This window comes from Geotrypetes seraphini, chromosome 1 (assembly GCF_902459505.1).
Source record: "Geotrypetes seraphini chromosome 1, aGeoSer1.1, whole genome shotgun sequence".
Taxonomy (NCBI): domain Eukaryota; kingdom Metazoa; phylum Chordata; class Amphibia; order Gymnophiona; family Dermophiidae; genus Geotrypetes; species Geotrypetes seraphini.
In genome coordinates, this window is record NC_047084.1 from 132,630,872 (window position 1) to 132,649,398 (window position 18,527).

The following is an 18,527-nucleotide window of genomic DNA, read 5'->3' on the forward strand; positions in this document are numbered from 1 at the left end:
TTGTAAACTGCCATAATCGCACATAGGTGCTATAACATTTTTTTAATAATAGAGATCATGCCAACCCGATATAAAGTTCCGGAACCCGCAACACTAAGGCCCAGGTGCACTAAAGTCAGCGATTGTTGCTAAACCTGTTTTGACAGCTTTAGCGACGATTGCATTTGTAGAGCGGGAGGAGCCTTAGGTGCCTGGGCCAATCAGGCCCTAGGATCCTGTGGATTGGGCAGGGGAGGGTCGGACCCACCTCATTTGGACGGAGGCGGGCCTGCTAGCCGGACGGTGCGAGGACCCGTCCGGCCAACTTGCGGGTAAACCCGAGGGGGGGTTCATTGGGGGGGGGGTTTTTGATGGGGGGGTCATTGAGGGGGTCCGGCAGGAAGGGTTGAGCACCTTCCTGCTGGCGATTGTGGGTTCTGTGAGCAGGAGGGGTTGGGCACCCTCCTGCCGCGATCATTAGGGGGGGGGAGAGTGGAAACTGGCAGCCGTAGCCAAGGCCGCTATACTATGTCGGTTGCAGAATCGGGTTTAGTTTGGGCGAGTGTAGGCCCGATTCTATATAGGACGCCCGGGACAGGCGTCCTATACAGAATACGGGCCTTAGAGTATTCTGATGAAGCACAAGCTTGCAAACGTCCCAGCAAACACGCAAGCATCCATTTGGAAAGTGTTTTCATACTGCGTCTTGCACACAAATCATTGTTTTGCTCTAGCTGTAACCCAATGGGAAAATAGCCTCTTGCGCCCCCCTTTTCTCCATCCGGTTGAGGCTAAGAAAGCTAAATAAACATTAAATTCTGGCAGTATGACAGAAATCAGAAGTAAGGGCTTTTATCATAAACCTTTTTTTAACTCTTTGAACATAGCATTCCATCCTTCACTGACCTTTTATTTATGGGATCCATGGATGGAGAGTCACACATCTGGAAACCTGTGCTAACTACCCTAGTCTGTAGTTTCTATCTTTGTTGCATCAGCATCAATTTCTTTTGAACTTCTCAAGTTAAAGCTATTTATGGCTGTTCAGAGGAAGACAAAAACATTTCAATCTATTACGATCTTCATAGTATTTTAAAAAAAAAAAAAAAATCTCCTTGTGATAAAAGAACTCTGCAAATGTGGCTGAGTCTAAATGAAATATTTTCACATAGCAGAGCTATAACTTTCTGATTGAGGATTGCAACAGAATGATGTATTTGCATATTTACTCATCCTTGAAGTATAGTAGGAGTAACTGTGTCTGTCTTAGAGAAAACTAGATTCTTTTAAAGTTAGAAACATAGAAACATAGAATATGACGGCAGAAAAGGGCCGACGGCCCAACAAGTCTGCCCACTCAAGAACCCTCCCTCCCTCAAGAATCCATCTATTAAGCATTCCTCTGGAGCGACCCCCATCTGTCTGACCCATCATCCCTTGAAGTCGTGTGTGTTACTGGCCTTGACTACCTGACATGGAAGACCATTCCATCGATCAATTACCCTTTCGGTGAAGAAGTATTTCCTGGTGTCCCCATGAAATCTTCCCCCCCTTGTTGCCGTGGAACCCGTAAGAAAAAATATTTCTTCCTCCATCTCAATGCGGCCCTTCGAAGAAGTTCATATATACTATACTTTGATAGTATTTTTTGGTTAAGTCAGTATGTAATGAATCCTCTTTAAACTGAATTTTTCACTCTAATTTTCATGAGCCTTATATAAACTAACCCTCTCTTCTATAAAACTGCACTAGCGGTTTTTAGCGCAGAGAGCCGCGCTGAATGGCCCGCGCTGCTCCCGACGCTCATAGAAGAGGGGATTTCATAGAAGAGGGGGTAAAATTTCTGAATCTATAATGCACTACTGTACTTTTTTGAAAGCAGGTTAACAATAAATGAAGAAAACTAATTGATTAATTAGGAACTAACAATAAAAAAATAATTATATCCTTCTGACTCATGGAACAGACACAAATTATAAATAATTATAAGAAAAAGCTAAGAAAACAAATAAAACTTCAATAATTTAAGGACCTTCCCTCTGACCCAACCCTCCCCCTTCTCAAAACAAGAAGTTCATCAGAAGAGGTGGGCCAGGTTAGAGTGAAGGCCCAGCGCAGGCCACAGGTAGCCTTTCAATACAGTTGCTGCTGACTGCAGGGCCAAAGATTGATTCAGGATCAGCAGTCAAGTCCAGGAGAGAGAGATGCCGTACCATGCAGGGAGGAGGAAGGAGAGAATTGGACTGAGGGAGATTGAGTTGGAGCTGGGGGAGGGGGAAGTTGAGGGTTGGACCTGGGAGGAGGGGAGGGAGAGAGGGAAATGAACCTGAGAGAGAGAGAGAGAGTTGGACATGGAGTGTGTCAGAGAGGGAGAGTTGGGCCTTTGGACGGGAATGAAAAAGGAAGTTATTAGGGCTCCTCCTCTGAGCTCAGGCCTCCTCCAAGTTTCAAGTTTATTAATTTTTAATATACCGACCATCAACTGGTATCTAGCCAGTTTACAATAAAATGATAAAATAGGAATAGGAAAAATGCTTATAAATAGTAATACTTATAAGAAAGAGGGGATGTGTACATGAAGGACATTTAACAGTAACAAACATGATGGTGAGGTTAGAACAGAGGGGAGGGGAGTAAGAGTACATTATTACATTACATTACATTAGTGATTTCTATTCCACCATTACCTTGCGGTTCAAGGCGGATTACATCCAAACTAAAACAAAAATTACATTCAAAATTTGAAGGAATAGAATAAGCGATGACATAGAATTTTTAAGGTAATATATGTTGGGTAAAGAGTTACCAAAGGGAAGTGGAGGTCTTTAGGAGATAAGTATAGGGTGAAATTATGGGTTTTAGATAACGTTGGTAGATAAAAGAGTATTAGAGAGATCTAAGGGTAAATAGAGTATTGGATATTGGGTTGGGATTGGTTGTGCTGGATAGGTTTTATGTGTTTTTTGAAGAGTATGGTTTTAATATCTCTCCTGAAGGCTTTGTAGTCTGTAGTTGAAGATAAGAGTGGTGATTTGTCTGTCCAGTTTAGCTGCTTTGGAGACTATTAGGTTATCATAAAATTTTTTTCGTTTGACATCTTTGGATGATGGGTGAGTGAATAGTGAGTGGGATCTCCTGTGTCTGGTTGAGGAGAATTGATTTACCGTATTTTCGCGGATATAACGCGCGCGTTATACGTGATTTTACGTACCGCGCATACCCCTCGCGCGTTATATGCCTGAGCGCGGTATACAAAAGTTTTTAAACATAGTTCCCACCCCGCCCGACGCCCGATTCACCCCCCCAGCAGGACCGCTCGCACCCCCACCCCGAACGACCGCTCGCACGCGCTCCCACCCGCACCCGCATCCACGATCGGAGCAAGAGGGAGCCCAAGCCCTCTTGCCCGGCCGACTCCCCGACGTCAGATACATCCCCCCCCCCCGGCAGGACCACTCGCACCCTCACCCCGAAGGACCGCCGACTCCCCAACAATATCGGGCCAGGAGGGAGCCCAAACCCTCCTGGCCACGGCGACCCCCTAACCCCACCCCGCACTACATTACGGGCAGGAGGGATCCCAGGCCCTCCTGCCCTCGACGCAAACCCCCCTCCCTCCAACGACCGCCCCCCCCAAGAACCTCCGCCCGTCCCCCAGCCGACCCGCGACCCCCCTGGCCGACCCCCACGACACCCCCACCCGCCTTCCCCGTACCTTTGTGTAGTTGGGCCAGAAGGGAGCCCAAACCCTCCTGGCCACGGCGACACCCTAACCCCACCCCGCACTACATTACGGGCAGGAGGGATCCCAGGCCCTCCTGCCCTCGACGCAAACCCCCCTCCCCCCCAGCCGACCCGCGACCCCCCTGGCCGACCCCCACGACCCCCCCACCCCCCTTCCCCGTACCTTTGGAAGTTGGCCGGACAGACGGAGCCAAACCCGCCTGTCCGGCAGGCAGCCAACGAAGGAATGAGGCCGGATTGGCCCATCCGTCCTAAAGCTCCGCCTACTGGTGGGGCCTAAGGCGCGTGGGCCAATCAGAATAGGCCCTGGAGCCTTAGGTCCCACCTGGGGGCGCGGCCTGAGGCACATGGGCCAAACCCGACCATGTGTCTCAGGCCGCGCCCCCAGGTGGGACCTAAGGCTCCAGGGCCTATTCTGATTGGCCCACGCGCCTTAGGCCCCACCAGTAGGCGGAGCTTTAGGATGGATGGGCCAATCCGGCCTCATTCCTTCGTTGGCTGCCTGCCGGACAGGCGGGTTTGGCTCCCGTCTGTCCGGCCAACTTCCAAAGGTACGGGGAAGGGGGGTGGGGGGGTCGTGGGGGCCGGCCAGGGGGGTCGCGGGTCGGCTGGGGGGGGGGGGGGTTTGCGTCGAGGGCAGGAGGGCCTGGGATCCCTCCTGCCCGTAATGTAGTGCGGGGTGGGGTTAGGGGGTCGCCGTTGCCAGGAGGGTTTGGGCTCCCTTCTGGCCCAACTACACAAAGGTACGGGGAAGGCGGGTGGGGGTGTCGTGGGGATCGGCCAGGGGGGTCGCGGGTCGGCTGGGGGACGGGCGGAGGTTCTTGGGGGGGGGGGGGGGGGGGGGGTTTGCGTCGAGGGCAGGAGGGCCTGGGATCCCTCCTGCCCGTAATGTAGTGGTGCGGGGTGGGGTTAGGGGGTCGCCGTGGCCAGGAGGGTTTGGGCTCCCTCCTGGCCCGATATTGTTGGGGAGTCGGCGGTCCTTCGGGGTGAGGGTGCGAGTGGTCCTGCCGGGGGGGGGGATGTATCGGACGTCGGGGGGGGCATCAGGCTTTCAGGATGGGGACAGACCTTCAAGGGGGGACAGGACTTCAAGGGAGGACAGTGCACGGAAGTCAGGGGGGGTGAACGGAGAGTCGGGACAGGCACGGAAAGTCAGGGCGGGCGAAAGGAGAGTCGGGCAGCATGCGCGTTATATGCCTGAGCGCGGTATAGAAAAGTTTTTGTACATATCATCGTGATTTCTGCGCGCTATACCCCTGTGCGCGTTTTACAATGGTGCGCGTTATATCCGCGAAAATACGGTAGTCGGTTATTCCAGTAGGTTGGGCTTTCTCCGTTGAGAGCCTTGTAAAGTAAGCAGTAGAATTTGAAGTGCACTCTCGCTTCTATTGGAAGCCAGTGCGAGTCATGGTATGCCTCTGTGATATGGTCATATTTTTTTAGGAAATAGACAAGTCTCAGGGCTGTATTCTGTACTGTCTGCAATTGCTTCATCATGGTCGCAGGACAAGGTAGGTATAGTATGTTACAGTAGTCTATCATCCCAAGGATAAGAGATTGTACCAATAGTAGAAATTACTTCTTTTCGAAGAATGTTTGGATTTTTCTTACATTTCTCATGGTCATGAACGATTCCTTTATTATTTTGTTAATTTGTTATTAGTGGAGAGAAAAAAAAAAAAAAGCGTAGAAGGGAAAAGGAAAGAAAAAAAGGGGGAAAACATTAGGGATGGGATCGTTTCCTAAAAACGGTTGGCTAATTTAATGATGAAGGGTTCAAGAGCCATGAAATGTATCTTGAAATAGGAAAGTTTTTAGTTTTGTCTTGAATTTATCCAAAGCTGCAGTATGTGTTCAGTGGCTGGTGAGATAGCTAAACAAATCTACTGCCTGAGTCTCCCCCCTTCCTCCTCATTCTGACTCAGGCGTGGAGAAGTCAGCGACAGGCATCCAGCCACCGACACATGAACTGAGCATATTCAGGGAGTGTTGCTATTGGCAGCTGGAGCACCATGCACTAATTTGGTCTTCAGGCAGTACAAGAAGTAAGAAATAGTGCTGCACAATTCAAGGAAAATTTTTTTGATTCAATTTGGCGTATTGAATTGATTTTTCGATTTGATTAACTTTTCCCACCCAATCAGGCATTTTTTTTCAAACGGCCTGATGGGTTTATTTTGTAGCTTCTTCACCCACCCTATCCCCCTTTCTCCACTCTAGCCCCATGCTGGTGCTGTGATGTAAACAAAAAATATTTTTTTTCCTCTTTAAATCTTAGCTCATATTCGCTGTCTGACACCAGCTCTGGCAGGATACACATTTCAAATCTGACATATTGTAATCACAAAACAGAAGATAAAATTATTTTTTCTACCTTTTATTATTCAAATCATGTTGGTCCCAGACTGTGGTTTCTGTTTGTCTTCTGTTAACTCGTTCACCAGGGTCTCCTGCCCATTTGATGTTTCCTTTTTTCTCCGTGCTCACCATTCATCTGCCATCTCTGAACCTTCCCTTCTACTGCTATGTCCAACATTTCTGTTTCTTTCCCACTGTCTACCATCTCTTCTCTCTCTGACTTCCTGCCTTGTGCCCTGGGTCAAACCTCTCTATTCCCCTCCATGCAGCATCTCTCCCTTCCTCCCCGCCATTATTATATGCAACATTTTTTTTGTCTCTCCCCATGCACCATCTCTCTTTGCCCTTCTCCCTATGTCCAACATTTCTCTCTCTCTCTCTCTTCTCCATGCATGTTTCTCTCCCTTCCACCATATGCAAGATTTCTCTCTCTCATCCCTTTCTACCTCTTTGTTGCATCTCTCCCTTCATCTCCTCCACCCCATGTCCAGCAATTCTTCCTTTTTCCTCTCTCCCCTATGGCAGCAGCTTTTCATCCCTCCCTCCTATCCCCCTGTGCAGCAGCCATCCATCCTTCCTATCCCACTATGCAGCACGTCCCGATCGACCCCCTCACTGTAAGACCTGATATACTTTTGGGTCTCGTAAAGCAGCAGCAGCAGCGGTGGTGGAGGCCGGCTGGCAGAGGCAGCGCTTGAACAGTCTGCTCATGGCCTGCCCCGCCAGGGCTTTCCTCTGCCACATCATCAGTGATGTCATCAGTGATGCAGCAAAGGGAAGGCCCCAGTGGGGCAGGCCAAGAGCAACCTGATCACCTCGCTTCTTCTGACCACCGGTCACCGCTGCTTCTACTGCTTTAGAAGACCCGTATGTATGTCAGGAGACTCAGGACTCACTGAATTGGTGAGTCCGATTTTTTTTAGAAAATGAATCGATTCACCATAGTGAATCAATTCGAATTGGCAAATCAGGCAGCACTAGTAAGGAGCCAGCTTTGAGAATGGATTTATTTGGCAAGGTTTTGGCATCCCCATCAGCAAAGGTATGATGCCTAATGTCAGTTTTGTTAGTGGCCCCCCCAGTGAATGGTGGTAGGGGTTAAGTGAAAGGCGTACTGACAAACGCTGGTCCCAGATTCAGTTCCCTCACTGAAGTTTCACCAGGAAGTAGAATCAAATAATAGGCACAGCCAGAGGTGATTGCATAAAGAATATATTATAGAACTAGGCTTACAGAAGAGCAATATTTATAAGCATTACAATTAAGCATTACAATTAAATAGAGAGCAAAGCAGTTTCCCTGCCTTACATAGTCCAGAAACAAAAAGAGACATAGAAGCTTGCAGTTCTAGGGAGAGCCAGAGAGAGAAAGAAAGAAAGAACCATAGAGCCCAGAGATAGATAGATAGATTGATTGCTAGATGTGTTTTGCAGAGAGCAGGCTTTTATAGCTTGGCATCTTATTCTGAATATGGAAACTTGTATGTCCCAGTATCTTTCTGTTTAGAATTTGTAAACTGTTTGAAACAATGGTTAATTTAATTGAGGGTGTGATACTTGCAAGCATGGAAGATGGGATTAGTCTCTGGCTTCTTTGTTCCATTCAAGCAGGCTATCTGCTTGATCTGTGCACCTGGACCCATTGTCCTAAGCACCCTCTTAATCAGACATTAACACCTTTTAGCTAGTCATGATTCAATCAGGGCTACTTAAAACATATCCGGGATACTTAAAACAGTTTCCCTGCCCTCAGGGTCTATCTGCATTCCCCTGCCAGAGTCAGATTGATATAATTTCCCATAGGCCTTCGCTGACATAAGTAATGCCAACTAAAAATGCTGAATGGTAGCGATAGCTAGGCTGACACCTAATATAGCGACAAAGGAGAGGAAATGTGTGGCCCCTCCTGTGCCACCCTCCCTATGGACTGCTGACCATGCCCCACCTTAATCATGTGATTTAAATTTTTCATCAAAATTCAGCCCTATTATCTATATCTATATCAGGGGTTCTCAACCCAGTCCTCGGGACACACCCAGCCAGTCCTATTTTCAGGATATCCACAATGAATATGAAAGAGATAGATTTGCATATTCATTGTGGGTAGCTTGAAAAACTGACTGGTTAGATATGTCCTAAGGATTGGGATAGGCAGATTTTAAGAAAAAATGGGATAGGCGTGTGGGATCTCTTCATGGAGGAGGCTAGGGGGTGGGTTATTAGAGTGGGCAGACTGGATGGGCCATGGCCCTTTTTGCCATCATTTTCTATGTTCTACACTATTTCTGTATTTATATCTGTTTTCGTGGTGGTTGTAGAAGCCAGGCACTTGAATTTCTAATGGTGCTTTTCCAGGAGATATAGTTTATATTCAAAGTTCAATCCAGTGTAGAGATCATTCAACTCCAGAATTTACCTCTCGGCCTTAAACATACTCGGAAGCACTTCATTTTCTATAATTCAGTTTAGGTAGGGGGGGGTTACCATATGGCTCCAGAAAAAGGAGGATGGATTGAGACATCCAGGTTTTACTTTCATTGAAAGGAATGGAAGTAAAACCCGAATGTTTCAAACCATCCTTCTTTTTCAGGAGCCATATGATAACTCTAGATGGGGCTGTGCTCTTGCCACAGTACATTATCAGATTCAATTCTCCTCCTCTATTAAGATTCTTGGTGTTATCACTGATGATAAACTATCATTTCATCAACAGATTAGCTCAGTGGTCAAAAAATGTTTTACAGGTTGAGAATGATCTAATCAGTCTCCAGTCTTCTAGAACCATCATCTTTCAACATCCTATTACACTCCCTGATGATCTCACAACTCGATTACTGCAATGCATTTTATCAAGGAATATACAAGAAAGAATCCAAAGCACAGCCATCAAACTAATATACAAAGCAAAAAAAATTTGATCATGTTATATCTCTTCTAATAAAATCACACTGGTTACCAACTACTCACAGAATCACCTATAAAATTTTATTACTCACATTTAAAATGAAAACTCTACATTCCCCAGGATTCACTGATAGGTTAATCATTCCTTATTGCTCTTCTAGATCTAGCAACCAATATCTCTTGAATATTCCCTCCTTACGTTACCTTTTCTATGACACCATAAAAAAAAAAAGATTTTCTCAGTTATTTCTCCAACTCTTTGGAATTCACTACCACTGTCCATGTGAGAAGAGACCCTTATTGACAAATTTAAAGCAAAATTTAAAACATTTTTATTCAAATATGCCTAAGAACAACAATGAAGGAAGAGCATATCCCTCCCATTGTATGGACCTTTTTATTTCACTATCCTATCGCAAATTGTATTTCTCTCCCCCCCCTTATCAAATGTGTCTATGTTTTTACCATTGTTCATGCCTTTGTCTTGTCACCCTGCTGATTTTATGATTTTATATTCTTCTTTTTGTACTACATTTAAATAATTTTTAAAAAAGTATATCAAATTTTTAATAAACTGAAATTATACCACAAGAACATCCCTTTAATAATCCAGTCCAGGGTTTAACATTTGCTGCCAGGAAAAACTTGTTCCCTTCAAATCCCAACAGCCAAACTTGTAATAAGAGTCTCAGACTACTGACCCATAGAAACATAGAAACATAGAAAAGCGGCAGAAAAGGGCTATTGCCCACCAAGTCTGCCCATTCCAAGTATCCCCCCCCTGAGTTTACTCCCTTAAAGATCCCACGTGAGTATCCCATTTTTTCTTAAAATCTGTTACGCTACTGGCCTTTATCACCTGGGGTGGGAGTCTGTTCCAATGGTCCACCACTCTCTCGGTGAAGAAGTACTTCCTGGGATCGCCATGAAACTTCCCTCCCTGATTTTCAGCGGATGCCCTCTGGTGGTTGAGGGTCCCATGAGCCAGAAGATATCATCTTCTGACTCGATTGCGTCCCGTGATGTACTTATACGTTTCAATCATATCTCCCCGTTCTCTTCTTTCCTCAAGTGAGTACAGCCGCAACTTCTTTAGTCTTTCTTCATACGTGAGATCCTTGAGCCCCATGACCATCCTGGTGGCCGTTCGCTGGAACCGACTCGATCCTCAGCACGTCCTTTCGGTAGTGTGGGCTCCAAAACTGCACACAGTACTCTAAATGAGGCCTTACCATGGCTCTGTACAACGGCATCATAACCTCAGGTCTCCTGCTGACGAAAACCTCTACGGATACACCCCATCATTTGTCTTGCCCTGGAGGAAGCCTTCTCCACTTGATTGGCAACCTTCATATCCTCGCTAATGATCACTCCTAGATCGCGTTCCGCCGTAGTTCTAACCAAGGTCTCACCATTTAGTACATAAGTTCTACAGGGGTTTCTCCTGCCCAAGTGCATTATCTTGCATTTTTTAGCATTGAAAGCTTAGCTGCCAAGTTTTTGACCATTTTTCCAGCAGTAGTAGGTCGTGTGTCATATTATCAGGTAATAAGCATCTGCCTACTATGTTACAAAGTTTGGCATCGTCGGCGAACAGTGATACCCTTCCTCTAAGTCCTTTCGTCATATCTCTTATGAATAAATTGAATAGGATCGGACCCAGGACCGATCCCTGCGGCACTCCACTGATCACGTCCGATGCTTTGGATGGGGTACCGTTTACCACCACCCTCTGAAGTCTACCGCTCAGCCAATCCCCAACCCATGTAGTTAGAATGTCTCCTAATCCCATCGATTTCAGCTTGTTCAGTAATCTTCGATGAGGGACGCTATCAAATGCTTTACTGAAGTCCAAATATACCACGTCCAGTGACTCTCCGGCGTCCAGTTGTCTGGTAACCCAGTCAAAAAAGCTAATCAGATTAGATTGGCAGGATCTACCCCGGGTGAACCCGTGTTGGTGTGGATCACGCAGTTTTTCTTCATCTAGGATTGTGTCAAGATTCTGTTTAATCAGTGTTTCCAATGAGTTTACACACTATAGACGTGAGACTCACTGGTCTGTAGTTTGCTGTCTCTGTCCTGCAGCCCTTTTTGTGGAGTGGGATTACGTTGGCGGTTTTCCAGTCCAAGGGGACCCTTCCTGTACTTAGGGAAAGATTGAAAAGAACAGATAATGGTTCTGCCAGGACTTCCCTTAACTCCCTGAGCACTCTGGGGTGTAGGTTATCCGGTCCCATGGCTTTGTTTACTTTGAGTCTTGAAAGTTCGCCGTAGACACTACTGGGCGTAATTCGAAATTCCTGAAACGGGTCTTTCCGGTTATCTCCCGTCTGCAGCTGTGGACCAGCTCCCGGCTCTTCGCGGGTGAACACTGAACAGAAGTATTGGTTTAGTAATTCTGCCTTCACAGAGTCTGATTCTGCAAAGTTACTATCCGATTGCTTCAGGCGAACTATCCCATCTTTGTTTCTTTTTCTGTCGCTAATATAGCTGAAGAAAGATTATCCCCTTTCTTAATTTTCCGTGCTAGCTCTTCCTCCATTCGGAGTTTGGCCTCTCTGACTGCTGTTTTGACAGCTTTAGATCTGTCTAGATAGTCCTCTTTTGCCCCCTCTCTGCCTAAATGTTTGTAGTCGATAAATAGCGTCTCTTTTCTGTTTAACTAGGTCTGAAATTTCTTTACTGAACCATTGGGGTCTTTTGTTTCTCCTGCGTTTACTTACAGTCTTTATGTATTGGTCTGTTGCTTCGTGTAGTATGGACTTCAGAGTCAACCACATATCCTCCACATTATCAGTTTTTGCTTGTTTATGTAGCTCCTCATGGACCGAACTCTCCCATGCGGTTTGAAGTCTGTGCCTCTAAGTTGAGAACCCTTGTTGCTGTGTTTGTTTTCGGGAATCCTTTCTTGAGGTTGAGCCAAACCATAATTATGGTCGCTGGAGGCCAGTGTTTCTCCTACTGAGACTTCCGTGACGCTATCTCCGTTGGTGAGAACCAGGTCTAGCAACGCCTTGTCCCTGGTGGGTTCCAATACCAATTGCTTGAGGCGTGCGCCCTTTATGGAGTTTAATATTCTTCTGGTGCTACCCGTAGTCGCGGAGAGTGTGTCCCAATCTGCATCTGGCATGTTGAAGTCTCCTAGCATTACAGAGTCCCCGCGCAGTGTGATATTCTCTATGTCCTCGATTAATTCCATGTCTTTGTCCTCTTGTTGCCTGGGAGGTCTATATATCACACACCAGGTATAGGCATTCTTTCATTTCCTCTGGCCAGGTTCACCCAGAGGGATTCCCCAGTGTATCTAACATCTGTGATTCTGGTGGTTTTGATGCTTTCCTTAGTGTATAGCGCTACTCCTCCTCCCAATTTACCCACTCGGTCGCAGCGAAGTAGGTTGTACCCTGGTATAACCATATCCCACCCATGTGATTCCGTGAACCAGGTTTCAGATATCGCTATCACGTCAAGATCAGCATTTGTTATTTCAGTCTCTAATTCTAGAATCTTATTGCCCAAGCTGTGCGCATTAACATACATGCCCTCCATTTCTGTGAAGAGTTTACTTTATGAGTTAGTGTGGCTCCTAAATTATCAGTGATATTGCTCCCTGAATTAATGTGGATGTCATTGTACTTACCTTAGACTTGGTAGTGTGAGTGCGACTTGCCTCCTCAGGGTGGTTTCTTACTGCTCTGGGATATAAGTATGTACCCTCCCCCAACTTACCTAGTTTAAAGCCCTATGGAGTAGGCGGGCCAATCGATGTCCAAATTACGTTTCTACCTCTTCTGGTTAGGTGGAGTCCATCTGGTCCTTGTAGTCCCTGGAGCGTCTCGCCGTGGTTTAGAAATCCAAAGTTCATTTCTCTGGCACCATTCTCGGAGCCATTCGTTAGTTCGTTGAATACGCTCTTCTCTAGCTCTGCCTTTGTTTCTTACTGGAAGAATTGATGAAAAGACCACCTGTGCTCCTATCTGCTTCAACTTCTTTCCCAGCGCCTCCAAAATCTCTGGGTATGTTCTCTGTGGTATTTCTCGCAGTGTCGTTTGTGCCTACATGGATGAGAAACATGGGAAAATGATCATTAGGTTTTAGAATTTTGTCTAGGTTAGTGGTAATATCCTGGATCTTGGCTCCAGGGAGACAGCAGACCTCTCTTGACTGCAAATTAGGCCTGCATATTGGTCCCTCAGTGCCCCTTAGCATGGAGTCACCAATGACTACCACCTCTTTCGTTCCTTCCGACGGGCTGGTCCGCGTGCTCTGGAAATGATGTTGTGAGCTGGGCATCCTCTTGAGCCTCTTCTGATAATTTCCTCGGTGGCTCCTTCCTGTAGGATCTGAAATCTATTTCTCAGAGTTAGCTGTGGTAATGAATGAACTTCTAGCCTGTTGAAGAGATAAAAGAAGAAGAGAGTGAGAATGAGGTGGATTTATTTCGCTTGCCTGTAGAGGAGGTTACTAACTGCCAGGGGCCTGCTTCTCCAATCATCTCCTGTATTCCAATCGTTGTGTTAGCTCTGTAGGTTTGGGCGTGTCGAGGATGGACCTGTTGTGGGCTCTCTCTGTGAGGTGCGATAGTTCCAGGATGGCGTCGTCGATGAAGGCCTCGTCATCCTTTACCTCCTCAGGCGCTTTACCTCCTCCCTGAGGCTCAGTAGTTCCTGTAAGATATCCTCGCCTAAGCTTCCCAGCTCCTCTGTCTGTGTTGAGACTGTAGTGCACTTTGAGAGGGGGGGGGGGGGGGAAGGTCTCGGTCTGCACTGAGACCTCTGCCCTCTGATCCATGTCGCTCACTGCCTTCTGTGTACAGACCTCGACCATCCCCAGGGTCTCTCCGGATGCTGGAGTGTCGATCTTGATTGTAGCTTTGGTACTCCGTGTCCTTCCTGCCATTTCCAAGATTTATTTCTGTAAAGAGAAAGGTTGAGATGTCAGAGGGTATGTGAGGAGAAGGATGAAGATAGAGAGAGAAAGCGAGAGAGAGAGAGAGGGTTTTTTTTTTTTTTTTTTTTTTTTTTGTAAAATATATATAGGGTCTGAGAGGTTCAAGGGAGGACTATCTATCAAGCTAAGAGTGCAAGAAAGTGTATGGGTGTGAGAAGAAAGTGTAAGAAAGTGTATGGGTATGAGAAGAAGGAAGAGGTAGAGTGTGATTGATTGAGTGAAAGTGAGAGTTTAATTAGGCCCTTCTCAAGGCCCTTCGCGAAGGCGCTCTCGCTAAGGCGAGCGCCTTTGCCCGCTCGCCTTCGCCGCGCGCCGAACGGCTGTGCGCCGTTGGCACACCCCCTTTTAAGGGGGAGTCCGGGCTCCGGCGCTGCTGATGACCCATGAGGTATTCAAGTAGTCCCAGCCCAGGGGGGATATGAGAGAGGTCTATAAAATACTGAGTGGAGTGGAAAGGGTAGATGGGAAATTCCTATTTGTTCCACTCCAAAAATACTATGACTAGGGATAAAACTACTATGTAATAGATTTAGAACAAACCATTGGTTTTGTCCCAATATGTCAATCTTAATATATACTGTATGCTTAAAGAACATTCCTCAGATTCTCCACAGATTCAGTTCTTTAATGCCCCAAAACAATTTGGGCTAGATGCACTAAAGATACCGACTTGATCACTGTTGGCCGATTCTCCAGCAGAAAATCAATGCGCTTTCAAGTTTGCATGCAAATGCAACCCGATCAATCGCTCAGTGAGCGATTGACACATGTGGAGAGCCTTAACAGCAGTAACAGGGGAATCAGCCTGTCACTGCTGTTAGGCCCTCCCAAACATCCTCTACCCCTCCCCCTTCCCCTCCTGTCACCCCTCCCCTCCCCTGAGCTCTCCCGTACCTTCTCAGAGACAGAGCAAGATGGAAGCTCAGTCCGTCCTGCTCTTAGGCTCGCCTTCTCCAGAATGGCGGGGCTTTCCTTCCCTGGTGCATCATTGTGATGCACTGAGAGGGGGACTAAGGGTCCTGATGGATTCAGACACCCTAAAACCCCACCCCTTGGGAGGGGCCTTAAGCATCTGAGCCAATCAGGTCCTTAGGTTCCTCATTCTATATCCCAGTATAAAAGGGGGAGGAGTCTAAGCCAATCAGGACACCTGGCGCAGGAGTGGGCCTTCAGTAGTACGAGGGAGTGGGCATCCCTCCTGCAATTTTCTTTCGGGGGCGAGGGGGGGGGGTGTTGGCATGGAAAGAGGAGCGGACATTCCTCCTGCCGTGCCTGGGGTGTCATATCGCAGTGTTGGTTTGTTGGAGAGAGAGGGCCATCATTGCCAGGGGATGCAAAATATCTCTGCCATTGAAAAAAGAAAAATAGGTTTACCTGTTCTTAACACAGTTAATGGCAGGTCTAATCTGTCAGGTTTTTTCCCGACAGCTAAAACCTCTGGGTTTTTTTGCATAGCCAAGCAATATTAGTGCATTAATCATTTGGCTACTTTGCATGGGTTTTTAGCTAATTTGCATGACTGGATCGGTAAATGAGAGATCGAGGGGCAAAACACGCAGTGAGCCGTTTTGTGAATTGGGTCGGTAATAGTGATAGTCACTAAAGCTGTGAAAACGGGTTTAACAATGATCACTGAATTTAGTGCACCTAGCCCTTTGCTGCTTCCAACTTCTGCAGCACTGTTCTACCCTACCCTGGGGCTACGCTCTTCTTCTTAAATGCACAAGGGAAGAAATAAAGTCATTGCCTTTACTTTGAAAGATGTTCTCTACAGGCTTCCAGGCTTGATAAGGAGAAACCTCCCTCTGCACGCTGCTTCTGAGCATTTTTAGAATTTATTTATTTTAGTATTTGTATATCACTTAGAGCCTAAGTGGGTTACATTCAGGTACTCTGTACCAACAAAACCTATTCTATGAGCATATTCATGTCAATATCCACTTGGAAAAGAGAGGGCTGAGGGAGATATGATTGAAATCTGTAAAATCCTGAGTGGATCGATTTTTCACTCCGTCAAAAATGACAAAGACTAGGGGACACTCGATGAAGTTACAGGGAAATACTTTTAAAACCAATAGGAGGAAATGTTTTCTCACTCAGAGAATAGTTAAGCTCTGGAACACATTGCCAGAGGTTGTGGTAAGAGCGGATAGCGTAGCTCAGGGCTGCCCAAGTTTGGTCCTCGAGATCTACTGACAGGCCAGGTTTTCAGGATATCCACAATGAATATACATGAGCGAGATTTGCATGCACTGCTTTCTTGATATGCAAATCTCTCTCATGCATGTTCATTGTAGATATCCTGAAAACTTGGCCTGCCAGTAGATCTCGAGGACCGGACTTGGGCAGCCGTGGCGTAGCTGGTTTTAAGAAAGGTTTGGACAAGTTCCTGGAGGAAAAGTCCATAGTCTGTTATTGAGAAATACATGGGGGAAGCCTCTGCTTGTTCTGGATCGGTAGCATGGAATGTTGCTACTCCTTGGATTTTGGCCATGTACAAGTGATCTGGATTGGCCACTGTGAGAACAGGCCATTAAGCTCGATGGACCATTGATCTGACCCAGGAAAGCTATTCTTATGTTCTTATGATTTAAATGGCCAAAAAAACTTGAGGCCATTTAACACTTGTCTGGAACTAAGCAGGCATATTCAGTGGCACTTCACCAGATAGTGTTGCTGAAAATGCCCATCAACGCCTAAGTCAGAACGAGCTATTTTGTGGACATCCCTGACACAGATTTGCCACTTAGCTGTTTGAGTGCGGAATTTCACACTTACTGTTTGCATAAACCCAGAAATTTAATGCTGGAGCCTGAATCTGAGCCAACATTGAATTTCTGCAGATAATATCAGGGGCAGTCAGCAAAATGCTGAGTGCCACCAGCTGAATATCTTCCCCTATTCCTATCTCTATCTTTGGATTCTGATGCTTTCATTGCTAGCACAGATTTGAGAAATTTGCATTAGTGACACCTTTTAGGACCATGAACCATCTTGTCTTCAGGCTTTCCTAAAGCTTTTAAATGTATTTTTCTCTCGGTCTGGTCAGGATCCTAACAGTTTTGTGTTCTCTTACAAATGCTTCATGCTGACAAATAGAAATATTCCACTTAACATTCCTGTAACCACCATGTTCAGGGCCTTACAGCAACCATGCAATTTTATGTGTTTGCAATATGAATACTTGGAAATTACAGTAGCTTTGGATATATAAACAAAAGACTGAAGTTTTGTTTTTAGGGAGAGTTGCCCCCAGGCTTACCTACTTTCTGAAGGAATAATCATTGGTTATTTCTGTTTCTACACAATTGAACATTTTGGGAGTCATTCCTGTTTAACTATGGAGTTTCAAGTTTATTATTTTTAATATACCGACCATCAACAAATATCTAGCCGGTTTACAACACTATGATAAAATAAAGAATTGAAATAATGCTTATAAAAGGGGGAAAAGTGAACATTGTAGACGTTTTACAAAGACATACATGAGAGTGGGGATTGAAGAAGAAAGGTGGGGGTAAAGTTACATTGTTAAAGAGAAAAAAGAAAAAAAAAAATCACAGTGGTCCAAATTTTGCTGTATTTCCCACCTGGATTACTGTATCTAAGTCTTCCTTATTCTCCTCTGCATGCATTTGAATTTTTCCAGAATGCAACTGCTCAATTACTGAGTGGGATGAGTCGTTATGAGCATGGAACCCCTATTTGGTGGTGTTTGTGTTGACAAATTCAATTTAAGATCATCGTACTAATATTTAAAGCATGATCTACAGAGGTTCCACTGAGTATTTGTTCTGTCCTTAAGATCCTTCAGCCCCCTCAGCTGTGTGCTCATACAGTGAAGTACTTCCACTTAGCTAAAATCCAAGAATGAATATTCTTTACTGCCGGGCCATTTTTGTGGATGTTTTTGCCTGTTTGGACAGTAAGCTCTTCTGAGAAGGAATCATCTAATATACGTTGCATGTACATCGCTATGTACGCCTTTCAGTACTATACAAATGATAAACAGCAGTAGTAGTTGACCTGTGTATTTTGGCCCAACCTTTCTTGTTTTGGAAGCAGTTGAAAGCTGATTTATTTCCACAAGGAGGAGCCCATCCAATCAGTGACTTTATTTCTACAAGGAGGAGCTCAACCAATCAGTGCCTTAGGCCCCTCCTCGTGCATCAGATGATGTGCCGGGGCGGGCCCTAAGGCTGCTATTGCACAGCGACGGCCGGGGGAGCAGGAGGACTTTCCTCCTGCTCCCGAAGATGGGAACTTTTTGGTGCCGGGGGTGGGTGGGCTGTGCTGGGAGGGGGCGAGGGCCGTGCCATGCCGGTTGCGGGGAGAGAGGGCAAGGGAGAGATCGGGGCAGAGCAGGGCAGGCAGGAGAGATCGGGGCATAGGGGGGGGGGGGGTGGGGCCAGTGTGTCGGGTCGGTGGGTGGGGATAGTGTAGGCTCTCCTGCCTGCCCTGCTCTGCCTTGATCTCTCTTGCCTGCTCGCCGGATTCTCCTGCTCTCTGCCGCCATTCCCTGCAGTGCAGGCCCGCTTTAAAACCATGGACTTGCACTGCAGGAAACGGCGGCAGAGAGCAGGAGAGTCT

The 18,527-nt window shown here is 46.3% G+C and overlaps 1 protein-coding gene across 4 annotated transcripts in view; it reads left to right on the forward strand.

Moving 5' to 3' along the window:
- The window catches only part of FAT4 (FAT atypical cadherin 4), a 320,456-nt gene that overhangs the window by 221,584 nt on the left and 80,345 nt on the right, over nucleotides 1-18,527 (forward strand). The gene's annotated exons all lie outside the window — the stretch shown is intronic.